Source organism: Fragaria vesca, linkage group LG1 (assembly GCF_000184155.1).
Source record: "Fragaria vesca subsp. vesca linkage group LG1, FraVesHawaii_1.0, whole genome shotgun sequence".
Classification (NCBI taxonomy): Eukaryota; Viridiplantae; Streptophyta; class Magnoliopsida; order Rosales; family Rosaceae; genus Fragaria; species Fragaria vesca.
The window spans coordinates 11419707-11428786 of record NC_020491.1 but is presented as its reverse complement, the minus strand read 5'-3'; the positions used below and the strand labels follow the sequence as shown (position 1 = coordinate 11428786).

At 40.1% G+C, this 9080-nt stretch overlaps 1 pseudogene across 1 annotated transcript; it reads left to right on the top strand.

Annotated features, from left to right (window-relative positions):
• The first annotated feature begins 1550 nt into the window (after nt 1-1550).
• Nucleotides 1551-8729, top strand: LOC101299904 (annotated as a pseudogene). Its single transcript, XR_183845.1, has 7 exons — nt 1551-2186; nt 2346-2520; nt 4491-4809; nt 4944-4986; nt 5029-5155; nt 5305-5684; nt 8347-8729. The product of XR_183845.1 is annotated as a probable disease resistance protein At5g66900-like (transcript).
• The last annotated feature ends 351 nt before the right edge of the window (nt 8730-9080 follow it).

Here is a 9080-nt window from a genome sequence, read left to right as displayed (position 1 = left end):
AGAAGGTCTCAAGATCTCTGGAAGGTCCTTGTACTGAAAAAGAAAAAGAAAAAAAAGGGAAAAGAGATGGCCCTTGTACTGATCAATACGTCTCCTCAATTTTTGGTTATTGAGATGATTATCTTTGATATCAACAGCCTCATCTTGGCCGAGCTCAAAGTCATCAACAATGTCAGGAGAGTCGACGGGGTCCACGATAATATCGATCATCCTCTATAGTACCAATCATGGTCAATTTGAGAGAGGACTTGAAAGGGAGAGAGGAGAGCAAAACGGCATCGTCGGCGAGTTTGGAAGGGAGGAGTTTGGGGTAGAGAAGCTTTTGGCATTTGGGGAGGACGGTGGTGAGTTGGCAGATTCGGCGCTTGAGCTCACCCAGAGTGTCGTCGCCGCATAATCTAACCGTGTACTCCTTCCCGCTCTACTTGATGCTCCCCTCCTCCTACTCTTCTCCCATCTTTGATGATGAGCTTCCTGCTGCCATTCCTACCCACTAACCTACTTTTTCCAGACCGTTCCTATTCTGAAAGGTTCAAGAGACGGCGAGTCAAGATCAAAGGGCAAAGTCGGAATAACATAGGAAAAAGTAGGGGCAAAACACAGAAAACATTGTGACGAAATGCAGCCCGAGCCCAAAACCGTTTTACTGTAGATGAACAGTGATCAACAAATAGATATACAATAAATGGGTATTTTGGAAACACGTTTTGTCGTATACGTCAACATGATTTAACAAGGATGGAGAAGCTTTCATTTCACGCCACACACCCACTTTCGTTTCAATAACAACTAGCTTTTTGAATTTGGAAAAAAAAAAAAAAGAAAGAAAGAGAGAGAGAGAGAACTGTGTGACAGGAGAGCTCGCCCACGTTGAGATCATAAGTGTCGGATAAATTTGTTCAAACCGATAGAACTTGTCATTTGTTATAAGCCAATTTTTTTTGTCATAAATTGAAATTCTGATAAAAACGAACTAAGAATTTTAAAGAGAATCGAATACAAACTTTAAGATGATAGCATTTCAATTACAATTACAAGGAGTAACATCGATATCCTCCTCTACAGATTGTGTAGTAAGAAGAATATGACATATGGGTCACACGGTATCACTAGGCAAACAAAGACCTTCAATTCTTCAACGCTTAATTTCCACTTGCTCTGACTCTTAATCAGTTCCACTTAGCCTGTTGTAATATTATTTCATTTTACCTGTGGGAGATGTAGCCATCAAAGGAACCTCCAGTGACTTCGCCAAAAAAAAAAAAGGAACCTTCAGTGATAGTTCTTGCTACATCTAGACCCCCGATTAGTAGAACGTAGTCACTGCTCACTAGTCAGCGATCTTAAGCTCGGAAAGAGTCGAAGGTACGGTCTGTAGAATATTTTGTATATATTTATTTTTTTTGTATATGGAGGTTAAATATTATGTATAAGTGTAGAAAATATTTTTCTATTAACACTATAACTGTACCTCTATATAATCTTCAATAATACGTTGGACTCATATAGACCACTGATCAAGCAGATAGAAGCAAGCAATGAGGAACTGGGTTATCGAAAGGAGGAAGTAGAAAAGTTCAAAGCACATATGGAGGAGGGGATAAAGATTGTTAAAAAGTGCTCCAAGGTTCGTAAGTGGAACATCTACAAGAAGTACAAGTACGCCAACAAGCTTCTTGGATGGGATAGTGCTCTTGAAAGACTATTGAAGGTACTGCAGGCGCAGGGAGTAAGGGATGGGAAGGAGACTTCGCTTTCGGTAAAGAGGATAGAGAGGACGGTCACTGAGATTGAAATGAGTAGTATCATTTTAGAGTCAGGGGTTGAGAATTTAGCAACAACCAATAGGCATATGGAGAAGGTGCTCAGTGGAGTTGAAATGAGAAGTGGAGATATGCTGGAGGGGATGTACCGGATTGAAGACCGAGTTGAAACAAACTCTTGCAGTATGGAGGCAGGGATCAAGAGGATTGAAGACCGACTTGATATACAAAATGGAGCTAAAGGTGGAGCTTGGTGTGTTGTGCCTGAACTTACACAGTTTACAGTTGGACTGGATGAACCTTTGCAGGAGTTGAAGATGAAACTTCTTAAGGATGGAGTCTCGATGCTTGTGGTCACTGCTCCCGGAGGATGTGGGAAAACTACATTGGCAACAAAGTTTTGTCAAGACGGGCAAGTCAAAGGTATCATTTCTACATTAGCAATTTACAATTCTTGCTTCACTCATTTCATACTTGTCTGTTTATACTTGGGCTGCAGCTGTGTATGTTTTTCCTTTTTACAATTTAGACAAAGATTGAAATAACATCTGAGTAATAGAGTACTTTTTTGTTTCTGTACAGATAAATTCAAGAACAACATCTTCTTTGTCACTGTGTCAAACACACCAAACCTAGGCCTTATTGTTCAAGAGTTACATATTCGCAAGGGTTCCCAGGTGCCTACTTTCCCAGACGAAATAACTGCAGTCAAGTGGCTGCAAACATTTCTAAAGGAACAAGGAAGAAACCCTTTACTGTTAGTCTTGGATGATGTTTGGTCTGGATGAGAATCCCTACTAGACAAGTTTCAGTTCGATATGCCAGATTATAAGATTTTGGTCACATCAAGATCTGAATTTCCAAGATTTGGTTCTTCATATCATTTGCAATCATTGGATTATGACAATGCCATGAAACTCTTTTATCATTCAGCACCTTTGGGAGATAAAAGCTCACATATTCCAGCATACCTCTCGAGACAGGTAATTTCTTAACTGCAATGAACTATAAGTTGTTTTCTTTTCACAACTACAAGTTACAAAAGCTGGATTAGGACACTAATTAAATTTACATTTCTACAGAGCATGAGTGTAAGGTGTAACACATCTGTTCTTTTTACAACCCCTGCTAGAAATTAAACATTTAAGCTTGTTGTACTTGTAGAGAAAAAACTAAGCCAGAGAAGAAAATGGTAGATATTTGTTTAATCAATTTTTTGTGGTCCTGAAAATAGTGAGATGATTTAGTCTGCAACTCAATTGTAAACGATATGCAAATGCAGATAGTAGAGGGCTGTAAAGAATGTATCGTTGTCAAGATAGGGAAGTATAAGTGCCCAAGTTATCCTACCACGGGGATTAGTGGCTAACCCACAATCCTAGGCTAATCGGAACAAAAGTCGCTAAGCAAACAAAGAAAAAAAAATTACAGAAAATGCTAATCTAGGCACCAAGCCTTAGTAATGCTCGGCTCTAGTTCTCACCAAAGCCTAATCAAAACTAGACGCCTAGTGATGATTATCTACAATGAGTCGAAATATAAAAGGGAGATGGAATGAGGAGTTAACTAAATTGACGACAAACAAAATGAGAAATAAACTACTAACTAATGAACTAAAGTGATGAGAACATGAAAATGTCGGGTGATCCACACTAACTCATATGCAAACATTGATACCAATTTCATAAATGCATATCCTATTGTATCAAGTCCCGTATCTAATATTGGTTAAGGCTACTTGACCAATTATCCTTTCGGTGTATCGATTATGCCGGTTAAGGCCACAATCAACTCTCTAACATAGGCATTACACCGGTTAAGGCCGTAACATTCAAATTAGAGGCCTAAAGTGCAAGATAATAGAGACCCAAGCAAGCTTAGCTACAATTAAGCTAGTTAATGGTTACCACACTTCAAATCCTAGATGCACAAGACTAATAAGTTGTCAATTTATCAATCTATCTATCAAATTGTCCATAACATAATCTCAAAGGGTAACAAAACCTATAAACATTCTTCTTAGGACCAACACATTCGGATTCAAAGCATACACAATGAAAATTGCATCTATTATAATTAAAGTACCAATATTTATACAAAATGAGTTTAGGGCTTCATAATCCTAACTCTCAAAAATTGAATAACTCATAACCCATAATCAAATATATCATCTAATACATGAGAAATTAGAGAAAGGATAGAGTGGAGAGGAAACACAAGCTAGATTCACAAATTGTTGTAAGCAATTATGAACCCACTTGATATTAAGTTTCCCCTGTTTATTAAAATTAAAATCCTTTGAGTTGGTGAAGTGCTGATGATGTTGATGAGAGCTTCTTTTTAATCTCCTTTGAAGATGAAGTGGTCTTGAGGAGAATGGTGAATGACAGAATAGGGTTGGTGATGGACGGGTGAGGGCTGCTGCCCTCCCCTTTAGTTTTGCTCAGTGCGGCTGTCTCTCTTCTCCTCTGTGTGCGGCCCGTCTTTTTTTTTTTAAATGAAGAGATGATGAATATATATGTATAATTCGGTTTCTAGCTAGGGGGCACGGTTGTGTCTCTAGCTGGAGATGAGGGTAGAGGTACCACAAGGCAGCTAGCAATTGGTCAAGAGTGAGGGAAAATGGGGTGGCACGTGATGGTGGGATGATGCTGATTTACATCCCTGCTTAATTAACCAATAAAGCTTAATTAACCATCAGATATACACTTGCGATCACGGTGGCAGGAGGATATCACTTCGCGGACAAAGTATAGAGATCTGGAAACAAAGACTAATTGAATGGTCCAAAGGGTCTTCAATTCTTGACTCTGAGACCGACTTGCTTCTTCGCCTCCAAAGCAGCATAGTTGTCTCAGATAAAGAAATGGCTATCATCAGGGAGTGTTTCCTAGACCTTGGTTCATTTCCTGAAGACCAAAGAATCCCAGTTACTGCCCTCATTGATATGTGGACAGAGTTACATGAGCAGCTAGATGAAGATACGCTGTGTTGCATACCTCCAGAGGCTCACCAACCGAAGTCTGGCTAATCTTGTAGTCACACGGTATGCTAGCTCCATAGGTTTTTCCTTTATATTAATGACCAGATGCTACTCATCATTACTTGCTACTTTAATTAGTACAATATATTTTTAGAAACCTCTGCTTCTAATCAACTTAGTTTTGACTAAAAAAACAGGAAGGACCTGACGCAGGGGGATGGATACTACAGTGAACATTTTGTTACTTAGCGTGATCTTCTTCGAGAGTTGGCTATCTATGAGACAAGACAACAAGCCCCAGGAGATAGAGAAAGACTGATTATAAACATAATTGGAAACAATCTTCCGAAATGGTGGATGGAAGATAAGTACAAATCCATGAAAACTCGCATATTATCCATCTCAACTGGTAAACCCATCTCTCTCAATAATAATTTACGTAGAAATGCATAGACGAATAGGTATGCATATGTTCTTACTAAGACACAGACCAAGACTTGAATAGTACGTTCACTATGTAGTCCATGCTCACACGAAATGATTTTTTTTTGCTTGCAGATGGAAATTTCTCATCAAAATGGCACCACATGGAACTACCAGAAGCCGAGGTTCTAGTCTTAAATTTTAAGACGAAGTATTATGCCTTACCCAAATTTGTGGACACTATGCATAAATTGAAGGTCCTTAATTGTTGTCACAAATGATGGTTTCTCACCTGCTGAGCTAAGTAATACTGCACTACTGGATTCGAAATCTCACCTAGAGAGAATTAGATTGGAGCGTGTCTCAATATCTTCAATAACAAAGAACCCCGTACAATTTGTGTGTCTGAAGAAGATATCTCTATTCATGTGTACCATTGGAAAAGCTTTCAGCGACAGTTCCATCCAGTTTTCATGTGCATTTCCAAATCTAGAGGAAATTACCATTGACTATTGCAATGTGTCACACCCCAATTTTCGAAGGATAAATTTTCAAAAATTTGGGCATGATATAACTTAGAACTCTTAATATCCCAAACCTGCTCAACACATACAGGAATGTAAATGTAACTAAACTCAACAACCGAGTTAAACATTACATCTCCATAAATACATCAACTTCAAAAGTCTAGTAAAATGAAGATGCTCACACGAGCTTAAAAACAACTTACATAATATACAAATAAAAAGTACATCCTCTGAACCCCAGCCACTATGCCTCTGCCTCAACCATGTTGATCAACACCTGCAAGTCTAACCCCTACACCATAGAAATGGTGCACCGGGTTGTAAACAACAAACCCGGTAAGCTAAAAAGCTCGTATGAGTAATTCTCAAAATTTACTCAACATCTCTAACACCACACAAGATAAAACTGGTAATTCCTGCTTTAGAACTTAGTTCAGGAATCACCTCAAAACAATAAAATTCAAAAGAGTAAAACAAGAACAAACACACAACAATTTCCAAAACAATCAAATCATAAGTGGATCCTGCAAAAATGATAGTTCAGGAATTCCACTCAAAGTCACACATTTAAATTGGAGAATCTCCTGCATTAAGCATAGTTCAGGAGAGACTCAAAACAAAGAATTTCATCGACAACAATTAAGAACAAGGTTAAACACCACATAACTAATACTCTTACAAACACATGTACCCATGAGTCCCAGATATTAATAAATACCTCTCATGACCTACAACACAAATTATGTACCCATGGGTCCCAGATACCTTCAGGTACCTCCCATGACCTACACTGACAGACGGACTAGAGCTCTATTCCTAACCGTAACCAATCACCCGGCCAAAGGCTTGGAACCCGGTTTGACTGTCCAATATCACAACACAAAATAATAATAGCGTCATAACTGTAACCAATCACCCGATTAAAGGCTTGGAACCCAGTTTGACTATCTACACAACAATTCACAAAAAGAGTAGAATCATCATAACCGCAACCAATCACCCGATTAAAGGCTTGGAACCCGGTTTGACTATCTAACTCGTTTTAACTTACCTATGAACCGTTGGTGATCAAGCTCATATATTTTTAAAACAAACAATAACCAATTCTTTAATTCAACCTCATCATCAACAACATCATCATCATCACAATCATCCTCATAAAAATCATCATCATCATCATCATCATCATCACACTTATCTAAAAAGCATAACATTAAATCATCATCATCATCCTCATCACAAACAACATCACAATCATCATCATAATCATCTTCATAAAAATCATCATCATCATCATCATCATAATTATAATAATTGGTCCGAAAGTGGACCTTAGTGAGATGTTACTCACCTCAAATCCAGCTGCGTCTTCGCACGCACAACTCAAGCATATCACACAAAACCACACCACCAGTCACCTATTAACAAAACGTTAACCTTAGTAACTAAGAAAGCAACATAAACCGACTCGAACCAAAACTCAAGTCCTAACCCACAAACTTGTCACTCGAGACAAAACCTCTCCCTATACCTCAAAAGGTCGCCTGAACATCCTACACAACCTATAAAACCACAAACCAAAATCTCATGTTCGGATTTACCCAAAACTGAACCGAACGGAACCTAGCACCAAGTGGAAACCCTAGCATGCAATAATGGTAACCAAAACCTACAACCCACATACCAACACGTTCATAACGAAGAGTACTATCTAACCAGCACCACAAAACACCCCAGACACTACCGGACGCGCCGCCACGCGCCACCACAGGCGGCGGCGAGTGGGCCCCACGCGCCACCACGAAACGTCCGAAATAGGACAAACTCCCAACACAAAACTTGAAGATTAAAGAGAGGGGAGCATCTTTTATACCTGAGGTTTCACCCCAATCGGCCGGAAACATGCCGGAAACTCGCCGGGAATGCTTAGAATCCACCACCGCCGCTCTCCGCCGTGAGTCGCGCTCCAAGGCCACCAGAAGTCGAACCAGGATGCCAAGGGCCTTCTATCTCGACCGGTCTCCCGCCTTGTCGCCGCCGCCGAAGGAAGGAAACCGACCGGGTCTCTAACCCGAGCTTCCGAGCTTCGGGTCACCAACTCGGGACCGAAACGGCGCACAACACCACCACAGGTCAGCTCGGACGGAGGAGAGGAAGAGAACCCGACCGGTGCCGTCGTCTGGGTCGGCCGGAGGTGGCCGGAAAAGCCGGGTCGGGTCACCGGGTCCGGGTCGGGTCGGCTGGGAAACCTGGGTTCTCTCGGGGTCGGGGAGAGAGAAGAAAGGGGAAGAAAAATCTGGTTCTGAAAATTATGAGGACCCAAACTGAAAACTTTCCTATTTAACCCAAAATTCCCGTAAAGCCACAACTTCTGCTGACCATAACTTTCTCATACGAAGTCCGTTTTACGCGTGCCACGTGTCTACGAACTCGTATCGTCGTGCTCTACAACTTTCGTGAAGGAAGTTTCTCGAGAAACCCAACAGATTAGAAAGTCAACTCTTGACCCTTCAGAACCATAAAACCGGTTCAAGCAATTTACGCATCCGAACCCTTCCGCTCTTCCTTCGAACTTCAAAACACACTAACTTCTAACTCAAAAATTCCTAAATAAAATTAGAAACTAATATCAAATTTCCGGGGTATTACACAATGATTTGGTGGAAATGCCTGCTGACCTATGTGAGCTTATATTCTTATTCATCTAAGGAAGCTCAGTGTCACCAACTGATCACATAAGCTTCTTGCCTTACCTGAAGAGTAGGGAAACTGGAAAATTTGGAACTGCTGAGACTAAGGTCATGTACAGACTTGGAACAGTTGCCAGGCTCTAGCAGTAACCTAAAGAAGTTGACCTTTCTTGACGTTTCTTATTGCTTTAGCATCAAGGAATTGCCTGAAGATATTGGTGAAATGAGCAGCTTAAAAAAGCTCAACATGAGAGAATGCTCGAGATTGCAAGAAGTACCTGTATCGATTTTGAGACAAGAAACTTATGGGAGCCTTTCTTGCCTCTGGAAAACACAAGAATAGTGGTGGAAAAAGAAAATATCAACCTAAATTGGCTCCATAAGCCTCACTTCTGAGAGCTGTCTTTTCCTAACCAATTTTGGGGATCTGGATGTATGCTTCTGTGTCTTGTGGTTTTTTGCCCCTCATTCCCTTCTTCCTTTTGGATTTGTTGTTTTCCTGCTTTTGTAAATATCATGAGATATTGCATAGCAAAAAATGTATATAATGTAAATTTTAGACGGAAGTTTCTTTGAGACATTTCATGACCTCAGTTACCAGTTGTAATTTGTAAACTAAATTGAATCTCGGCAGTTCAGTTCAAAACTACTAGTTGTTCTCTAAGATCTATTTATCTTCATGTGATCACATCAG